The sequence below is a fragment of the Rissa tridactyla genome, chromosome 1, assembly GCF_028500815.1.
Source record: "Rissa tridactyla isolate bRisTri1 chromosome 1, bRisTri1.patW.cur.20221130, whole genome shotgun sequence".
NCBI classification, from domain to species: Eukaryota; Metazoa; Chordata; class Aves; order Charadriiformes; family Laridae; genus Rissa; species Rissa tridactyla.
In genome coordinates this window covers 18,475,127-18,496,688 of record NC_071466.1, presented here as the reverse complement: position 1 = coordinate 18,496,688, position 21,562 = coordinate 18,475,127, and the positions used below count along the sequence as shown (strand labels likewise).

General features: G+C 41.7%; 1 protein-coding gene across 2 annotated transcripts in view; it reads left to right on the top strand.

Moving 5' to 3' along the window:
* Positions 1-21,562, top strand: part of PDGFD (platelet derived growth factor D) — a 142,989-nt gene that overhangs the window by 85,988 nt on the left and 35,439 nt on the right. The gene's annotated exons all lie outside the window — the stretch shown is intronic.

The window sequence follows — 21,562 nt, the reverse complement described above, 5'->3', positions numbered from 1 at the left end:
TTAATTTGTTATACCGTCATCATTATATTGTCATATCCATCACACTTCTTATTCCCTTTTTATTCAGTCCACTGTTATTTAACAAGAATAAGGAAGCCTGGAATAGCAATAATGTTAATGCTGTAACAGGAGAAATCCACTGTTTGAGTCATTTCACTTCAAGCTCTCAGCTTTGCATGCATGTATGCCTATGTCTGCTAAAAAGAGTCCATAAACAGCACATTGTCAAGACAACTCTAAAGCTATAAAGATTGTGCTCCCTTGCATTTAAATTGTTAGGCTTCTAGTGGAGTAAGGCATTGCACTGTGAGTGAATCCTGAGCTCTAATTTACTCTAATTTAAACGTAATCTACTAAAACTAAAATTTAGGCAGAGCACTCTATGAAAGACCACTGGGCATAAAAATGAGACAGTGAAGCAGCCTCTCTTTACACTACTCATATTTCAGTGCAGCCACAAAAACTCTGCTGCATTTAGCAAGCTTTATTCCAGACCACGTACAGCTAGTCTGATAGTATTAGGCTTTCCAAAAATGAATGTTATCACTCAAAACACAGGACTCTGCACTAGAAAGCTCAAAAAAAGGCTACCACATTTATCTAACTTCAAAACTATGAGTAACGAGAGACTTTTACAGTCAAGCAAATCAAGGAATACTCTACAAGTTCCACCCTCTGAATGAAATACTGTTTTTTTCCCAGAAGGGAACCGTACAGGTGATTAGTGGCATTCGTGCGTCACCATGAGATGGGGGGTGATATGTACTTATCTGGTTTTCAGATTCCAAACCGTCCAACCTAAAACTGCAGGATTAATATTCAGCAGAGTCAGCCTTTATTCCATAGTCCCCACAGTCGCTTAGAGCTCAGTTCATAGATATGCTGAGCACTGCTGACCCCTGAAGGTTGAAACCATTCCGCGTTTCTAGGCGGGAAACCAAGGAGCATTAATGAAGCATGCAAAAACATATGGTATTTTGTATCAAATTAAATGAAAGACATTTACATTGCTTTTTTGCCTGCCTTTGTAACCTCTCCAAGACAAGGCTATTTCTGGGGGCTTTCTTGGAAAATGGTGCACAAGATATATGCGAATCTTTAACTCCCTTATTTTTCTGATATATGGAGTTTGGATGTGCATGGCAGTTGTTTATTTGTATACCAGACTGCGATTGATAATTTTTCAGAGGAAACTGAAGCAAGCGATTTGGAGAGTTTCCTTGAGTTTATTGATAAGCTGCGTGTCCTGAGCATGGTGCCAGATCGGCTGGGTGAATTTCTCCCCCTTATGCTTGCAGCCCAGCAGCCTTGCAGCCTTGCTCTCTGGCCTCCTCATTTATGAATCTTCAAGGAAGTCAGTTAAGTTCACTTCATTTGATGCAGATCAAGTTTTTACTTAGTTCAGCACTCTGCATGAGGTACAAATGAGGCACCGCAGAGCTTAGCAGAAATTCATTATCTTCATGTGCTTGTGTTTTTGCATTAACTTCACATTTCAATGCCATTTAGAGAAACAAAAAGGGATTATTTTTCTAGATAAGACATAAATTAGACTTGTATCCATGAAAATCACATTTGCCCTTGTAAAAGAAGGCATGCAAAGTAAGCAACCAATGTAAGATGAAGGGGCTCGATCACTCGGGACGGTGGGATTAGAGTTTAAAATGACTCTGGAAAATAAGACTGAAAAAAATACAAGGGTGATCTTTAACTGGACAAGGCTGGAAGTCATACGGATGCGTGGGAGTAATTAACTGTCTCAATATACAATAAGGGACAATGGGCAAGGAAGCAGATGTGTGAAAAAACATCTGAGCATCTAAACGTTGCATTTAGCAACTTTTGCTTGCCAAAGCTGGCTCCCTCCCCCTTTTTTATCTCCTCGTCTCCCCTCACCCTCTGCCTCTTGGCACCTCTGCCCTCCCCTCTGTGAGTCTGAGGGATGAGGAAGGCCGGAGGGGGATCAGTGAGGGTGGTTCAGATCCAACACACTGCTGCCTGTTGCCTGTCCTTGAGCCACTCTTTCTCCATGAAGCTGTAGGACTCCCTGGAGTGGGAGCTCCAGGGCAGACCTGACTCCAGGAGCTTATTAGTGAGTTGAGTGTGCCCCACTGCTTATCCTAAATTGAATAAGGGTCAAAAGTGCCCTAATGTGGCTGGAAAAAGTCACTTCTACTCTGTGCGGTCTGTGACAGTGCAGAAGCGGGTAAGTATGTGCAGCTGGTAGCTGGTGTCTACAGGCACTTCACGCATAAAGCCCTCAGTTGTAACTGTGCAGTTTGTTGGCTTAGCCTGAGTATCCACACAGAGCAATGCCTCCCTCGAACCTCTTTAAAAATTGTCTTTTCTTTCAAGCTTCATAGACCCAGAACAAAAATGGTCTGGAGCAAGCCCTGGACAGCTATTAGGCACAAGCCTCACTTAGCTGCAAATTTGTTTGAAATTCCTCCTTGCCATTATCACGTAAAGTGCTTATTTCTCAAATTGTTTTTTTTTTTTTTTTTGCTTTTCATGTTTGAGTTGCCTTAGAAACATTAATTTGCAGCATAGAAGGCGCTGAGGTATTCCAGTCTTTTTTTCTGATGCATTATGTAATTTCTTACTTTAAGGACGTAGTGTTTCACAACAAACACCATAGCAATATGCGATACAGAAGAAGATAAGTAATCACAGGTTACTTACGCAGTTGCTAAAGGGGAGATCAGCACTGTCGTGAGAAAGGCCCCTGAGTTGCACGCCTTAAAGTAGGTGATGTGAGTATTCCGTGTTTCCACAAATGTAAAATTTCATTCCACTGCTGCTTGCAGTGCAGTTACCTCAACTGAGGGATCTTGCGTGTAGCAAGTAAATATTCAGTAATTACTAAAAATACTGCATCAATTATTTGGAGATGTAGGAATGTAAATTGAGTTATACTGTTACACATGGAAATAATCTTTGCCTGATTGAAGTCATTTTATACAATCCTTTTTTTCCTTCTGAAGTGAAATTCTTCCAATGTCTTAATTCTGGAAGGGAACGTTGACAAGATTGAACCCCATGTTTTACAAGTACATTAGCATGGACATTTACTAAAATAATCTAGGAACTCATTCAGGAACGTGTTCCAATAATAAGGGTGAATGTTTTGAATTAAAATTCCCAAGCCTGCATCTAATTTCATTTTAATGAGACAACTAGAAAATGTTGGATTCCATTTGCTAATTAAAAACATTATTTTAAGTTTATTGTAAAAGGCACTTATTTGTTATACGTTTATAACAGTAAATTGTTATTGCCTTACTAATTGTTTCGTTAATCCTAAATGAAATCCATATTTTGGAACTTAGACTAAAATCATTGCTGGAAACAAGGGCTACAAAAGAGCTAGAAACATATCTACATGTACAAACATGCATATATAAAAAGATGTAAGGTTAAAAAATATGTATTTACATATACATCTTTTTACATATACACAGTATATATGTGTTTTTACTTTTATTTATAATTCTTGACTAGGAAACATCACATGTCATTAAGAACAGTCTTTACTTACTTGGGAATTGCAAACCAACAGTGGTGGACATGTGGTACTAAACAGGAGAACATAAGTGCATTTGTCCCAGAAGAAACTTATGTGTCAAAATGTGTATCGGTGTGTTAGATCATGAGTAATTTTTTTCTTGTTGGAAATGACATTTTTTTGAGTGAAGGAGCAATAAAGAAATTAATGGAATAGAGAGGGGGCAACTTTGGGTTTTGATCCATCATGTAGAATTTTACAGAGCAGTAGCTTTCTGCTAAACACTCAGGCTACAGGTCACCATTTATCATCAAAAAAAGAGCATGGGTCACAAAGTGGGATAAGACACCACAGTCAGTCAAATAAAATTTACTTTCCCATGCAAAAAATACTGACCAGTCAAATTTTGTCCAAATGCTAAACTTAAACCCTTTGATACCTGCCTGTTGTGTTCATGAGAAAACACCAAAAATTCAAAGCACAATCAGGAAATTAAAACGGGCAGAGTAAGAACCTATTTCTGATACTTGTACTCACAGACAGTCACTCTGAATTAAGCAACCGGCTCCCTGTATTTTACCAGATTTTTTTGCACAAGTAGTGCAGCACCAGGCTGCAGGCTTTTTAAAATATGTCGATAAATAAACACCCCTGTAAGAGTTAACACGGTCACAAAATGATTCAGCCACCAGGCTGAATACAGATTCATAAAGACCATAAAGGATGATTAATTCTTTATCACTGGCCACAAAGCTGAATCCAGCCCAGGAGCCGCGTGAGTCTTCGCTGCTGTGCTTCTGGTTTAGCTTGTCCCTTCTTTCGCACAATAGACATTTCATTTCTCTCTCCAAGACAAAATATTCTACCTGAAAACCCATATAATATATCTCTTGTGACAACAAGCGTGATAATGGTGCATGAATACCTTCCCTGCTTTTAGATAATCCACAGAAGGAATCCCAGTAAATTGCTGGGGGTACAAAAGGAGAGGAATGAGGTGGGGAGAATGTCTGGGTTAATAAAGTGGTTGAACATGAAATAGATCTCACCGTGAAGAAGCAAGAACTTACACGCAGAAGCTTTATCAGTTGTTCTTCTGCTACTCTTTCTCTGATTTCAGTTTTGATTGCCTGGCTATGCTAGACAGCAAAGATTTTTTTATAAACGCAACCCATGTGCAAAACTCGTAACAATCTATATGATGAAACTTCTATTTTCTTAAGTTCTGGCAGAAAACTATTTTCTGTGTTTTTGCTCAAGGCATACCATCCTCATAAAATTATCAGCCAGAGGCTCATCTTTCAGGAGAGAAGTAATTAAGTCCTTTCTAATTAGGTAAAACTTCCTCAAAATCTTTAACATTCCTTCCCCAACTTTGCATAAGCAGAGGATTTAAGAGATTATGTATGCACAATTGTATTATTTTTTTTATTTTTTTTTACTTTGGAAGGTGTTATAATGTTTTAAAAAGCAACATAAAATTACAGTATGTTAAAAAGAGATACCGTGCCTCAATGCGTCTTGAGACATAGAGCATCTCCGAGTAGTTTTATATGGGGAGGTGGAATGCTTTCCGTTTAATGAGGTTCCTGAGAATCCACTAAGCCTCTATCTGCTGCTTAATTCATGTCACAGGACCTACCCTGTCCTTCAGCAGGGTTTGATGAAGAAAGGAAGGTGGCGTGGCAGACATGCCAAGCAGTGCGGTAGGCAGGGATGTTCCAGTTCTCCCAGTGCTCAGAGCAGAAAGAAAGTTAGTGAAAGATAGATACAAAAGCAGCAAAACTTGGAGTCAGATACCTTTGCAGTAAGGAAACAGCATAGTTGGGTTGAGAAGGCATGTCTGGACCAACAGTTTCACAGACAGCATTGCCTGCTCCAGGGGCAGCCAGAGTTTCTAATTAAAAGAATCATTCCACCATTTGCATCTAACCAAGAGCTATTTCTCCCTCCAACATCCTACTGCACCAAAACCCAAACCTTTACTGCCTAAGGCCTAAGTCTTGCTGGCCCCATCTCCTCAGGTGGAAAACCTTGCAGGTTTTCAAGCCTGAAACCCACCAGCTGAGTGCAGCACATGAGTCGGAGGGAGCCTGGGGACTGACCTCATCTGGCCCAACACCTCAGAGTCTGTTGTCCCAGACTGCGTCTTCTCACAGTTTTCCCTAGACTGTAGTCCTTCTCTAGGCAGGTCTTTTCTGAAGGTCTAATGCCCCTTCCGTGTTTACTCTTGTCTCACACACAAAGTTTGGTGCCAATTCTTCTACTATGTGACACTCTGAATTTTAAATTTCATTAGGAGTCTTCCTGTCTTGTGTCCTAATTTCTAAAGCCATTTGTAAGTCAGAGATAAGACCGATCAGACTGCTAAGACCATGGTGAACAAAAGTAGGTTTCAGGGAGAAGAGAAATCACCTACCAGCTTGGTGTCAGAGGATTTTACAACTTCTAGAGGGAAGGACTGATATAGGATCATCCAGGAATGGCAATGAAACAGCAGCAGCAGCAAAGGCAAGGGAGGAGAGTTAAGTATAGTCCAAGTTCAGAAATAAAGGTAATTGTGGGTAAGGCAAACACACAGAGTGGAAGAGGCAAGTCCACAGAGAGAGAAGGCAGCAGAAACGCCAAAATGCAATGGTCAGAGAGGCAGAAGCAGCCCCAGACAAGCAAAGATTCTTGAAAGCTGAAAGAAAAAATAAAAAAGCCAAAGGACTGAGAGAATGTGAGCGACAATACCAAACTTAACAAACACATCATGAAAGATGAGGAAGAAGCCTTCCCTCTTTACCAGGAAGATGTCCACGTGTCACTTGTTCATTACAGTAACATGAAAGCAGTTTCAGCTGGACTGAAGAAACGTGAATGGCAATTAAGGAAAGACTTTTAACAAGGGAATGAAGGGAAGGAAGTATTTGTGTAAACCAGAGGAGTTGTGGCAGCATGGTTAGGAAAGAAAGGAGGCAAATGAATTGGGGATTTTAAACAGGCAGTGGATCTGAAATAGGAAAGACTGGGTGTAGGAGTGGAGGGAGGGCAGGTGTGGATTGGGTAGAAAGCAGGGCAAAAGTAGGGCCATTTCACTACAGCACTACTACTCTTTTGGCAAAACCTCTAACTGTGAACTTGAGGAGTAGTAGGGCTAGGGTTGGGGGTGTTTCAAAAGTGAAAAGAGTCAGCCGGGAACATGGGTGAGGACTTGAGTTATGGCCAGGGAAATACAGACCTTCTGTCAAGGAAGATACCAAAACCAGAAGCAGCGGGACCCAGTAAGCACAAGAAGCTCCTGGAAGCTGTCAGATTTCAACTGATAAAACAATTGTTTTAATCAGAAAGGAAAATAGACCTTAGTGTCTGTGTTTTCCCAGCTGCAAGCATGTGTGCCTCGCAGTTTTGTTGTTTGAACAGCATGGTGGAGAACTGGCCTTTTGCTCTTTTCCATGCCTGATTTGTTGACAGCTCAGTTAAAGTGTGGCTCCTTTGCAGGACATTGTCATCGATCTGTCTTAACATAACAGCAATCCCATTGATGTCCAGTTCCTGTTGAAAATGCTACACCTTTAATCCAGTAGTGTGTTATGCACTGTTTGAGAATTCGCCAAACTCGTGGTGGTGGCCAAGGACAAGAAAATGTAGCACTTTACATCTTCAAAGGATTATACAAACACAAGCCTGTTATTTTCAAATCCAGCATCCTGCACAAATAGTTGACTCTAACAAGACTTATAGGCATTGTTCATTTAGGACAGCTTTAAATTTTGAAGGACTGCGTTTCCTGTTGTCAGTACTTACCTGTTTTAAGAATTCCTGAGGAAGTCAGGGACTTCCTACTTTTCCAAGGTAAGTTAGAGATACAAAGACAAAAACAGAAAAACACTATCATGTGTAATACAAGAGGGTTACCCATCTTAGACAAAAGGAATCATAGTTTATTCTTTGTAGAAGCTCTAAAGACTTACTCGACATCAACAAGATTTCTTGCAAAATACAGCAGAAGCAAATTGGAAGATGCAAATTCCAAGAAGCATGCAAACATATTAGTAATGAGATCAAACAACTACACAGCATGTAAGAATAGTGGATAAGGGCCACAGGAATGTTGCAGTTGTTGGGAATTGTGTAACACGGGCAGAATACTGACTTTGTTTTTTTAATTAAATGAATGAGGGAACCCCAGTCTTATAGTGACTGGCCATGATCTTGCCACTGTACTTGGCTAAGTGAGGGGATGAGTGAAGATTCATGGTGAGTTGTCTGTCCCTTCAGCTTGCATGCCTACGTTGCTTCCCACTTCATACTCAGTTTCTAGTCCTAACATAACTGGATACATAAAAAAGTCTATATGAAAGCCAATCTTTTCCCTGTTCTTCAGATGTCAGTTACGGTCAAGCAATCTCTGTTAAATAAAAATAGAGAGTACACTACAAGTAGACTTCCAATGAGCCAGAGTTCATGAATTACTGGTCGGTGGCAAAAGTAGGAAATGAAACCCATCCCCAAACTAGTTGGAAAAATCTCAAGCGACCACTGATAATTAGAGAAATAAATCAATGATTCCTAACAGTCTTGAAGCCTTGTGAATGAGTCATAGTTAAAAAATGGATGGAGGATATTCAAGATATTTTTGTATTAAAACTACTCGGGGCGTATCAATTCATTTTTGAAAAGGATTTATTATTTCAGGCTTTTTTTAGAGCTTGTCAGTCTTAAAATCAGTAATGCTACTTACCACATATGCAGGACAGCTTTTTCAGGGTATCCATAAAGCAATATTCTTAATTAACATTAAAAACATATAGGTAGCAGAAAGTTAGGATGGATCCAGCACTGAAAATTGTAATGCATGAAATGAAAGGGTACATTTTCTGGGGCATAATGAGCACAACCTAGGAGAGGGCAAAGGCCACCCTGTTCCCTGACTTTGATTCCCATGCCTGTGTAATTAAACAGAAAATATCAATAGCTTGGACATGGTATTTCAACACTGCAATGGGGACAGACCAATAGCAGTCTTAATTCAGCTCCTGTTAGAAAACATGGAAAGACCTTGTAGCTAATTTGTCTGCTTAGAGTTGACCATTAGGAGGGCACCAGAAGGAGAGATGGGAAATACAGTAGCAAACTGAACGCAAAACACAATGCCACAAACACCCTGTCAGTGCTGCTGGTCGATGCGTGGACCTCTCCGTGTCTACTCTAAAGAGGAAGGTTAAATCCAACCATTCTTACCCAGGTTTACCCTAAACCACTCATCAGCATGTATGAACATGAGGTGAGTTTACACTGTCAAACTTTTTTAACAGCATTCCTTAGACGGTCCACCACATTAGCTGTTTGGTTGAGAAGTGGGACTATTTTAGATTGTTGACTTGAGGACATAATATTGTCTCTGTAAATCCATATTCTGCCCTTTAATTCCACTTTAGCAACAGTTGAAGCATGCTACCATGTGAAATGATGATAATACATGAAGAACTTCCCTTTTATTTTGGTGTTTTATAGAAATCTATTTATAGATGACAGATTTGTAGGGAGAAGAGAGATGCCATGTTTGGTTCTGTAAAAAGGTTAATTAGTCACTAAGGTTGTATTACAGTGCTGCAAAGAGGTGTTAATTAGCTGAAGCTGGTGCTTCAGTGTGGCAGGGCTGGTCCCTCCTACCACTGTGGCCACAAGGGAGGAGGAAATGACCTGGTTTTCCCAGGCCTTGTCCCTGTTGAGCAGCCTCTGCTCTAGATTTTCCATGAAAGCGGAAGGCACAGCTTAACTTCAATGTGTGACAACTGTGTTGGAGAAGAGTAGGAAGTCAGTCTGCTTTCAGGATTTTCTTCTGACAGACTTCCAGAGGAAGTGACTGGTGAATTGAAACATGCTAGACCTCCAGCCTGCACCGAGGAACTTGTGAAAACCCATCCCAGCAGGTGTCGGTTGCAAGTTGTCTTTTAAATCAAAACAAGAATTGCATGTCTTTACAGTCTTGTGCAGAAGCGGGCCCCTAGACTCAACTTCGTGTTTTGTATTCCACCAAAGCTATTTATTCAACTATGTGTCGTTACCTTACAAAGCCTGGCAGCATAATCCTGCTCTTGTACTCATCTAGACCAAGTTTGGGTCAAAGAATCTGTTTCAGCCTTAGCACTGTTCAATGTGGGTTTTTTTTCATTTTTAGCAAGCCAGGGAAAACAATACCTTGTGTATAATGCGTGCTTAATTGCTTACAGAATAAATCTTTGCCTTGTTTGCTGCAACAGCTGTAACTGCTGGGAAATACCTACAGCTCTGGATCAAATGATACTGATTGTTTTAAGATTTTCAAGTCTAAATTTAGGGGGGGAGGGGTTATGGACTTTTTCTTGTGTAATGCAGCCAAACATAGAATCTGAAAATTTAAAGATGTGAGGTTATTCAGCTCATTTTTCTCTAAGGACAAGAATTTTCTGTATTGTGAATTTATTGGTTGTTCATCTAGTATCATTTTTAAATATAACAAGCATAGGCGCATACCTCACGGGAGATTAAACCGTAGATTAATAAATCACTGTCAGAAAGGTATTTTTTTCTTTGATAATCAGTTTTAATTTTTGTTTTTTTTTTTAATGCCATACCATTGCCTGCAATTGTGTTCCATCCTATGTTATGATAAATAAGTCTGTTTTCTTTATCGTGGGTGTCTATCTCCTTCAGATATTTGCAGACTGCTTTCACACTTCTTTGCTTATTGCTTAGTCAAGCAAAGATGTCTGTATTTAGCTTTTAATCTTTCTCAAAAATTCAGGCATTCTAATTCCCACAGAGTTTTTTTGATGTTCTTTTCAAAACTCCCCCAGATTTTCTCAGCTTTTTACAATGTCTCTGTGGTAGTGAAGGGAGCTGAAGGTGGTGGTTCAAGTGTCACCAGGACTGTGTATGGGTGGAGGGTCAGTCACCTGCTAAGGCAGGTCTATATGGCAGTGGTCAGCTTGGTATCATATCATATCCTGGGCTGCATCAGGATCGTATCCCAATTGTATCCTGGGCTGCATCAGGAGAAGCGTGGCCAGCAGGTCAAGGGAGGTGATTCTCCCCCTCTACTTCACTCTCGTGAGACCCCACCTGGAGTACTGCGTCCAATTCTGGAGCCGCTACTACAAGAAAGATATGGGCGTGCTGGAAGGGCCAAAGGTGGGGCCAAAGGGCAGAGAAGGGCCACGAGGATGATCAGAGGGCTGGAGCACCTCTCCTGTGAGGACAGACTGAGAGAGTTGGGGTTGTTCCGTCTGGAGAAAAGAAGGCTCCGAGGAGACCTTATAGTGGCCTACCATTATCTTAAGGGGGCCTACAAGAAAGCTGGTGAGGGACTTTTTAGGATGTCGGGTAATGGTAGGAGTAGAGGGAATGGATTAAAACTAGAGATGGGACGATTCAGACTGGATGTTAGGAAGAAGTTCTTCACCATGAGGGTGGTGAGACACTGGAACAGGCTGCCCAGAGAGGTGGTGGAAGCCACCTTTTAAGACCAGGCTGGATGGGTCTTGAGCAACCTGATCTAGTGGGAGGTGTCCCTGCCTATGGCAGGGGGGTTGGAACTAGATGATCTTTAAGGTCCCTTCCAACTCTAACAATTCTATGATTCTATATTAGTGATTTTTCCATGTTCTTGGTGAAGGCGGCCATGCCTGCTGTTGTGTTGCCTGCAGGTTTGGACCTAACATGGTGCCCTCGGGGAGGGTGCTGGCCTCACAGCTGTGGCTCCGGGCCAGGCTCCACCACTGCTTGCCCTGACGCCTTCCCACAGCCTCAGGTCTTCCCACCTCAAAGCCAGACATGTAAAATGCCACGAGTAAGATGGTACAGAGGCACTCAGTGTTGTTCCTGCTTGCCGTCTGGGACTCTGTGCCAGCTGGGTGGGCTGCATGGCCAAACTGAGACCGACAAACAAAGGGGTTTGTCTGCTTTTCTCTTTTATTTGGATGCTTTCTTTTTCTGTGCATGCCAGACTTACCTGAGGTCCCCCCTAGTTTAAGCAATCGTATGATTACAAAATGGAGTACAGCAATCCCAGATTGCAAACCAGGAAAAATGTAACAGGAAAAATCATCTCCAGAACGTGCCAAACCACTGAGTTTTGTACTTCTTGCAGCTGCTTTGGTGAGTGGGAGAAGGCTGGTAGCTATTCTCATCCCTCCCCACCTCCGAGGGCTGCATCATAACTGGAGCCCTTGAGATCTCCACACTTCCTTTTAAAAATTTTTAGTCTTATTCTGACTCTGCAGTTACAGGCACAGATTATCAGAGAAGGTCCATCCTCCATGCTGGAGAAGCTGGTGTGGTTGCAAGCTGGCACTCTTATCTGCTCAGCACGTTGCTTCCAGCTTCAATGACCTTCACGCTATACACCAGATTTCCAAAGGCAGTCACGGCGCTGTATAAATCTGATTGGTATTTTCTATGCATACATCTTTATTAAATTTACAGCCTTCTGTTTTGCTCTGAGCACTTGATAAAGTCCATGCATGTCTTCATAATAATAGGGATGACAGATATGTCACAGAGTGTTTCTGGTTTTCCCTTACACGTGCATATTCGCGCACACATCTTTTATTAGTTGCAGGGTTCCTGTCATTTTAGACTTGATAGGATGAATCTTATTAGAAAATTTTGGGCTAAATGGCACTATTACACGAAACAAGCCCCTACCTGGTGCTGGGCTCTGTGCTGCTGAACTGAACACCTCCACAGACCCAGTGCCTGGGTTGTTGCTGTAGTCCTTTGCATACAACCCCTGGTCTGTTTTCCAGCCCCTGCATTTCTCTCCATGGTGAACTGATTTTGAACATACATGCTTTGACCAAAAAAAAAACCAACCCTGATCTATCACATTTCCTGTCTCTTGTAATACCAAGAAATATTCAGTTGTGGTTTCCTCCATTGTCAGTTTGATGACCAGTCAGTGCTTTAATTAGAGAAGGTCTGAGCCTGTAACTACGCAGGGTCAGATTTTGCAACTCATCCCCAGCACTGGAAGCTAAAAATAATTTTTGAATCTGTGGAATTTGTATATCTTATTGTTAGATCATTTTCAGCAGAATCAAATAACATCCAATTTTTCTGTGACCCGTGACAACAGGATTCTTTTCATTTTAATAGTTTTTGTTTGGGGAAGTATTTTGATTGTAGAAATTGATGTTTTGTGGCAGACAAAACTTACTTTCCAGGTCCCTTTCTTTTGTTAAACTGCAAAAGCCTTTTTTTAAATAACATTTCTGATCTTCTGATTCTTCTTTTTAATCAATGTTTATGTCCTGATGTGTATTTCTTAGGTGGCTTGTGGAAAAAAATACTCTGTAATGAAAGTTTCCCTCAGACTGTAGGAACTGGGCACCATGTTGTCTCATTGAGTGTTCTTGATTCTGGTCACCGTTGTTGTCCAACTATCAGTCATGCTATGAAGCATAAATCCAAGCTCTTGCAGGATCAGACCCTCTAATAAAGAGGTCTGTTTATCTGAAATTGTCAGCAAAGACTATTAAACAGGATGGATGTGAGCCAAAGCATAGGCACAAAATTGTTTGCCCCCTCACATTTTTAACACAGATAGTTTGGGTGCCAGCACGGGCCTCGGGCTGTTTCCGATCTGCAGTTTGTTGTGGCCACTCTGTTTTGGAGGGTAATAGTCATGTCCTAGGACTTGAGTCATACCATGTCTGATCATCTCTTCCTCATTTTATTTACTAATATACATGTAGCCCAAAAGTTCTTACATGGAGGTCAGTCTTTTCTTTCATTTTCTCGTTGCTGCTTAACAGCACTATGAGTGACAGAGTTAATGGCGTCTGTGAGCCCTGGGGTTCACTGTCTGCAGACTTATGGGTGATTTTAAAAGAGAATTTTATCTTTGAGAAAAAAATAAAAGGAAGAAACAAACCCTTAAACCTGGGAAAACGGCCTAGAAAGGATGAGGATAATTTTCCAACTGCTGTAAGGCAGGGTAAAACAACCACCTCTGGGCCACAAAAATTTATCTCACACAAAGGTCTGGCCAATAAACTTGAAACAAAAAAGATGCTTGGAAGAATCTGCACGCTCTGAGGACAGATAGTCTGACTGCTCTGTGTGGCTTGCGTGGCATGCTGAAGAGGCTGCTGCTGGTGGAAACAGGCTGCTGAAAACTTTGGGTTCTCTAGAAGTAAACAGACTTTGGGAATTCTGTGTAGGTATGTGTACCTAAACCAAACAGAAAGCAATTGCTGTTTTTACAGATGAGGTGAAAGTTTTTCACCTGACTGGAAATGAGATCCTTATTTCAAAATGTGCATTGTACTACTTGTCCGTATTAGCTCTGAGACGCCTGTCCTCTAGGCAGGCATGATGAGCACAAGGTCTTATCTAATGCTGATGGCAAAGAGTCTGGATATATTGGTCATATTCTTATTCAGGCCTTCCACCTCTTTTCTGCATATGCATGAGTTTATACAGAAAAATTGGTAGTATTAAACTCTGAAGTGAAAAAAGAAAAAAAGAGCACTCAGGGCAGATAATATCAGGCAGCAGAAAATAGGACACTCGGCTCCCTTTATATGTAATTTATCTCCATCACAAATATGTGAGAGTAAACACTCTGCTTTCTCACTTTAACGTCAACTTTGTGTGCTAGCTCAGTGCTGGTTCAGGTACATTTTCCAGGTGCATTAAGAAATAGATTAAAAGCAGAGAAAACACTTGTAATGCCAGCAGCTGAAATCTGGAGGCTTGCACGGCTGCTCGTCTTCTGGTTGTGCAGTGGCCATCCAGAAAGGTTTGTCATCCTGAACAAAGATGGACAGGTGGCCAGGGGGGCTGTATTAAAACCAGCAGTAAAAACTCAACAGACTGTAGGTTTGGTACATTAAAAATGCTGTCTGGTGTTCAGAGTTTTTGAACCACAGGTCAAAGTGTTTCTGCTGGAGGGTAAAAGAGCATTCTCCCGTGTCTTCTCCCCATAAGCCTGCGTTGCTGATGGAGGTGGACAGCCTAAAAACCTGGTCTGCTCAAACCAGCACTGCAAGGTCAGGATGGCATGGGTTTGGTGCCACCTTGGCATGTTCATAGATGGGGTATGAAGCTACCTCCTGCAATTTTTATTGAGACTGATGTCACACCCAAGTAGGTTAAAACTAACTGACCGTGCATGTTGACTGGAGAATACCAGTCTTTGCTTTCCAAAGAAGCCACTTGCACCCTCAGACCTTGCTCCCTTCTGAGCACAGCCCTGTCCTGCACCCGTGGTAAGGTGGTGAAGACATGCAGATGTTCACACACCCCCACCAGTGAGGTGAGGCCTCACCTCTGCCCATGGTCCCCTGGGAGGTGGAGATTTTTGGTAGTGTGGTGTCCCCTTGGTATGGGGAGAGCATCTCCCCGCACCCTGAGGGAGATCGCTGTGTGTGCAGGCATAAGTCACCCTGCATGCCGTGCCACCATGTCACATTGCAGATTAGTTTCATGTTTTTCTTCTTTGCTCAGCTCAGGCTCGTGGCACGAGTTCCTTTCTGAGTCCGTGTGTGCCATCAAATAGAGTTTATGGCTTGTACCTTTTTCTCCATTTACAGTCTTCTAAATGAAAGCTTATTTTTCTTTCTCGCCTGTGCTTCTGACCTCTGGTAGTCTCAGCATATTTCTTTGTATTGAATGGTGTTTACAACTTCTTTTTTTTTTTTTTTCCAACTTTATTATATTTTCCCACTTCAACTTCTGTGACATTTTCCAGGTCATTAGTACAAAACTGAAATAAACTGTTCCTCTTGATTTTCATTGCATGAAAAATATTTAGCCTATTATAATTCTACAGCCATCTTTAGTCTATTTGGCTATGCTTGTAGTTAGTCAGAATTTAAATAAAATGTGTCACACACTAATTCTGACCTAGTACACACCCTCCTGGTCCTAGATCATGGTGTCAGTTTGTGTTTAGAAGGATTTCCCAGGCCGGCTTTTGGTAAGCTGATCCCCAAAGTGATAACATGATTTAGTCAGATTGTTTGCAAAAATGTGGCAAATGTAAGTTGTTTTCATTTTTCGTAATGTTACTTATAATCATTATTTGTAAGAATAATGTATAAGAGAAATGAGAAGCATGACTGTTCCCAAAGTACTTGTATTTAGCTTTAAAAGCAATGGCATTTTTTAGGAACAGATCTGGGGCTGGAAGTCCCATCTGAACAGTTTTCTTTTCCTTACTCTAGCTGTTTGATGAAACTCAAGTTAAAAGAAATTCCTAATAAGCAGCATCCCGTGCTGTTTGCAGAAAATCAACCACTTTTGTTCCCAGCAAAAACCTGAAAAAGCTAAGAGAAAACGGTTCTTGTATTCTTCAGAGATTATGTATTCTAGCTATTTTTATGATTATTGTTATCATCTTAGAAAGTTTGTATAGCAGTCCTTTTTTGTCGTCCTAGAAAACGCAATGCCTTCCAGTCAAAGCAGGAGGGTGAACAAATTGTTTTGCTTTGCATTATCTGTGAAACATAACACATGCTCCTGCTGCATGCTCACTGCAGAATTGAGCGGCATCCTCGGGGAGGGAGCTCAGAAACAAATGGATCCTTCACAAGAAATCAATAGGCTGGGATTGGTGCTAAGACAGCTAATGTCCCTTACCAGTACCTTTTTACGTTGTGTCCTCAGCTTTGGAATTAAATTTGCTTAGCTCCATTAGAGTTTTTCATTATTATTATTCCTCACATGTTTCTCCCAAATCGCATCTGAAAATGTGAGTTTGCATGTCAGAGCACTTAGCAGATCCTCCTAGTAGAACAAAGGAAAACTTGGAATATTAAATGAAATTAGGCTGTATTTGTTAATGATTATTTTCCACTGATTATAGAGCGTGCTTAAATCCATATTAAAAAAAAAAAGTAGGAACACAGGCGGAAAGAAGACAAAAAATGAATACTTAGCTCCTAGGAGGTTTTCTTCATTAATATTTTTCCTTCTACCCCTAGTAATGGGGCCTCTCCATACATTCTCATTTGGTATGAGTCATGCCAAGAAGGAGATCTGAAATAACCAGCTGTCACTGCCTTCTGTTAACTCTGAAAGACTTTTTTGCCCACCTGGACACTGCCGGGCAATGAGGTGTTAGCTTTTTCAGTTTTGCTCAGGGCAGAATCGCCTATTACCAGGGAGGCTGCTTCCAAAAACCTGTTGGTCAGTGTGGCAGAAGTTCACCAAAGTCCTCTCAAGGGCACTGCACTCTGAACGGGGAGCAAGTTTTTTTGGCTCCTGGGGTCACTCATAGAATCATAGAATCATAGAATCATAGGGTTGGAAGGGACCTCTGGAGATCATCTAGTTCAACCCACCTGCCAGAGCAGGGTCACCCAGAGCAGGTGGCACAGGAACGCGTCCAGGCGGGTTCTGAATGTCTCCAGAGCTGGAGACTCCACCACCTCTCCGGGCAGCCTGTTCCAGTTCCTCATCCCAAGCTCTTTTCCACCAGGCAGCTCCCTGACACCATTCTGATGTGCAGCATCGCACTGACCGGGACCCCTCCTGATGTCCGCTCCCCACCAGCCTGGCAGAGCCGGCATGCATTACAGGGGGAACAGCAAGCTCTGCAAAATGGGCCAGCACCCTGGCCCAGCTGTGCTTAGACACTGAACCGGGGTGAGCAAGGAGTCAGATTGCCTTCAGGACCCTCCACTGTCACTGCCAAGAGATGAGCACTGCAGGCCATAAGGCTCGAAGAGTCACTGCTGAAAGCAAGTCTGCCTTTCTATACAATAGTAAGATAAAGGGAACAAGGATTAGCTGCCGTCTTAGCTTAACGCACCTGGCTTGCATCCCTGGAGAGAGACAAGGTGAGCCAGGGCTCACGTGGAAATGGCAAACGCAGTGGCAGTCTGTAACATCAATGGCAGGAGAGTGGCCAGGGCAACTGCACCCTCATTAGTCTAACCTAGAAAGCTTATGGGGCACTTGTCAGCAGAGAAGGTGGTTAAAAATGCAGGAAACTGGAAAAAATCTCCATGCTGCTTCATCAAAGGAGCTCATGCCAGACTGCAGGATAGTCTGGAGAGGAAGGAAATGCTGTATAGCAAATCTAATTGGACTTCAGAGGAGCATCTCACCCGGTGCCACGCAGGAAACAATCACTTACGCTGGAGGAGGTGGCAATTAATAAAAGAGCCACGAGGCAGTTAAAGGGGAGAGACAGTGTGCTGTAATGCGAAAGGGAGTATCCAGCCAGGGAGAGCTCCCTAATGGGAATTTCTAAATGGTTGGTCTTATGATTGGTTTTATTTGCGGTCTTTATTAGGGACTAAAGCACAACCTGTCAGAGTAGCATTTTTGTGACTTTTGCAGCACACACAGAGTTGAAGTGCCTTGCTCATAAATGGGAAAATGAGAACATTGGTGAGGAGAATTGCATGACCTTGAGCCCTGGGGAACTGATTTGCAGTGGAATGCAACAGCCCAAAAAGAGCAAAGAGGTCACTCATGTAGATATTAATAACAAAAAAATTTGCTGTTAAATGGCATCTCACTGCTTAGAAAATTGGGGAGAAGGTTTCTGGGGTGTACTAGGCATAGGAGCAGTGAGGTGGTAGTTGCATCTTTTCTGGAACACTTTGTATGGCTTTGGTCCCCATAGTACGGAGCAACCACATCTTTCTTGGACTGTGTTCAGGGAACAGCTACAGGACAGTCGGGGGAAAAGAGGACATTTCTTACTGAGGGCCAAGACAACTTGGCTCGCTCGGTGTAAGAAAATGGATGCTGAGAGGAGATATAACATCTCTTCAGAAGTACTGCAGGAAGCAAACTCAGGAGAGGAAGAAAAGGACAAAGCTGGCGCTTACGTAAGTGCAGTAAAGATAAATTTAGCCTGGAAAGAGCCAACCAGTCTGAGGGATTTGAAGATGCAAAGAAAACCTGACTAGGTTCAAAATGGACAGTGAGCTGTGATGGTGGAGTTGCCTGAGATAATCAGGGTTTGGAAGTGATGACCTGGAAGAACCTTTCAAGTTTTGTGTCCCAGTGTTTAATTGCAGAAGAAAAAATTGCCATTCAGGTAAAAATGGCCAAGGAGGGATTGCAGAGTATTTACAATGATTGTTGGTTGATTTATATTTTGTTTACAGTTGCTTAACTGCAGTATGCACCAGAGCAGCTATTAGCAAACAAAATCCCTTGTACGTGGAGATATAAGGACAGACCTCTGTGATCAATAGAAAAAGTAAAGGTAATGCACAATTTGTACAGCCCAGCAGTGAAGTCCGGTGCACTCTCTTGTGGGTATGTGCATCAAACAGGGTGCTCGTGGGCAGTGTAGTGTTAGATGACATCTGACTTTTCAAAAGCGTAGCTGTTGTCTCATTTGAGCATGTATTATCTGACCTTTTAGAGAGATCATTTAAATGTCAGTGTCTTGGGCACTCTTATAATATGCACCCAGCAATGCCTAATTCCAAAGCTAGGTGAAGGATGAAGAGAAGTACTGACCAAACATAACAGTAATTAAATATATTTTTCTGCTTCAGTTTTACTTCAACTTTTCATTATTAAATGTATCAAACTGCAGTTGACCTAAATCATTATTACATCCTTAAACTTTTGATATTTTAAGTATTTTATGCTTCCCACTCAGCTATAGCTAGTAAATGTGTCAGAACAAATCAAGAGCAATTTTATGTCTTTTGCACTAGTATTAACTTAGTCATAACCAATAAGGTTGTAGCTACTGATATGTAGTGGCAACTGGGCTTCAGAAGCTCAATTTATGTCTTTTTTTAAAGGGCAAGAATCATACTATCACATTTGGGATCAGACACTTTGGTGACTGTCTGACCTTTTGTTACTGACTTTAAAATAGTGTTGTCACGGATGGCGTGCCTTTATGAGTCTACACCAAAAAAAACAGAAAGGAAAATTCAATCAAAAATAGAAAGGAAAATTCAATATGGTTAAAGTTATTTGTTCATTTCTTATCTGTTCCAGTAATAGTTGCCATCAGTGGTAAAATTTGCCTGTACTTCCAGTTTGAATACTACTGCCTTCAGATTACAGACAGCTGATTTTGTTCAGTGCTTGCACTGCTAGATACAAGAGCTTGTTGACTTCGGTGACGGCCTCTTACAGCTAACTGCAGGTTATCATCTGGAGAGACAAGGTTAAGTTTCCTTTCTAGTGGGAGGTGTCCCTGCCAGCAGCAGGGGAGTTGCAACTAGATGATCTTCAAGGTTCCTTCTAAACCGAACCATTCTATGATTCTATGATTCCTCTAACCTTCCTGAAAGGCACTGGCCTCCATTTAGGGTTTCATTGCAAGGCATGATTTACAGATTACAAATAATCATGGTTGCATACTTTCCAAATTCAGCATCATTTATGTTAAAGCCTGGTCACCAGAACTGAACAAAGCAGTGGTTTGGCCAATACTGTAGGTAAGAAAAATGCAGCCTCTGACTTCCTAGTGAGTAGCCTGCTGTAGGAAAATAGGTATCTTTCAGCAGCCTTAGGACGAGTGGTAATAAATATCATTCTGATATGAAAATGAAACCTAGCAATGTGATGGATTGAAGGCATGGTAAAAGAAAAAGATATTTCAAAGTGTAGTTGTCTATGCTTTTATTTATCTTTTAAGAACAGAAATTGGAGTGTACTAAAACGCTACATGAGAAATTATAATTAATCAGTGGAAGTGTACGAACTTGAGTTATTTATCACAGTATTTTTTTTAATGGAACAATGACTTTTCTTTTGCCTCTTACTTACCTAACATTGTTGCTGTTACACAGTGTGTTCTGAGTTTGGGGTTTATTTGCTTGAAATCCCTGTTGCTTTGTATATAAAATGTAATATCTATAAATTCAATGTTCAGAGAAAATATTGGTACTATTGCTTGTTACAGGGAAAAAAAGAAAGACCTTATTTCCAGATTATTATAATTTAGTGTTACTAACTACAAGTTTATCTGCTTATCAGCTACCTGTCTGCAAACAGCTCTGAATGCAATACATGCATGTTGACTACTGTTCAAAAATAGCTATAATTGAGTTTCTTTTTGTTAATTTAAATGTTAGGATATTTTTGTCTCTTTTTCTTCAAGTTGTAATTTACCCAAGGTTTTCCTTACGGACATCACTGTCCTAATTCCAGTGAGAGATTCTGACTTCCTTTTGTTTCTGCACTGGACCTCTTTGATCGTGCCCTTGTCGCCAAGAAGGCCAATGGCATCCTGGGCTGCATAGGGAAGACTGTGGCCAGTAGGTCGAGGGAGGTCATTCTCCCCCTCTACTCTGCACTCGTGAGGCCACAACTGGAGTACTGTGTCCAGTTCTGGGCTCCCCAGTTCAAGAGGGACAGGGAACTACTGGAGAGAGTCCAGCGAAGGGCAACCAAGATGATTGAGGGACTGGAGCACCTCCCTTATGAGGAAAGGCTGAAAGAGCTGGGACTCTTTAGCCTGGAGAAGAGAAGGTTGAGGGGGGACCTGATTAATGTTTACAAGTACCTAAAGGGTGGGTTTAAGGAGGACAGAGCCAGGCTCTTTTCAATGGTTCCCAGCGACAGGACAAGGGGCAATGGGCACAAGCTAGAACATAGGAAATTCCGTTCAAATACACGGAAAAACTTCTTTACAGTGAGGGTGACAGAGCACTGGAACAGGCTGCCCAGGGAGGTTGCGGAGTCCCCTTCTCTGGAGATTTTCAAGACCCGCCTGGATGCAGCCCTGAGGGATGTGCTTTAGGCAACCCTGCTCTAGCAGGGGAGTTGGACTAGATGATCTCTAGAGGTCCCTTCCAACTCTGAAGATTCTGTGATTCCGTGATTCCGTGATTTCACCTCTGATTTGATTTTGCAGAATCTGTTCTGTGCCTCAGTACATCACTTATCCCTGTTCCTCTGCAAAGTTCTAGAAGCTGCTTCTCTGTTGTATAGTTTATAGCTATGGCATCTATGTACCACAAATGAGGTGACCACAGACAGAGCCCAACACTTTCAGCTTCTCTGTTAATTTTTGCTAAATTTGTTTCTTTCATCTTCTTTCTCATGTTTACTTGCCCCAAGAACATGCCTGCGTTTTTACCTAGGATGCTG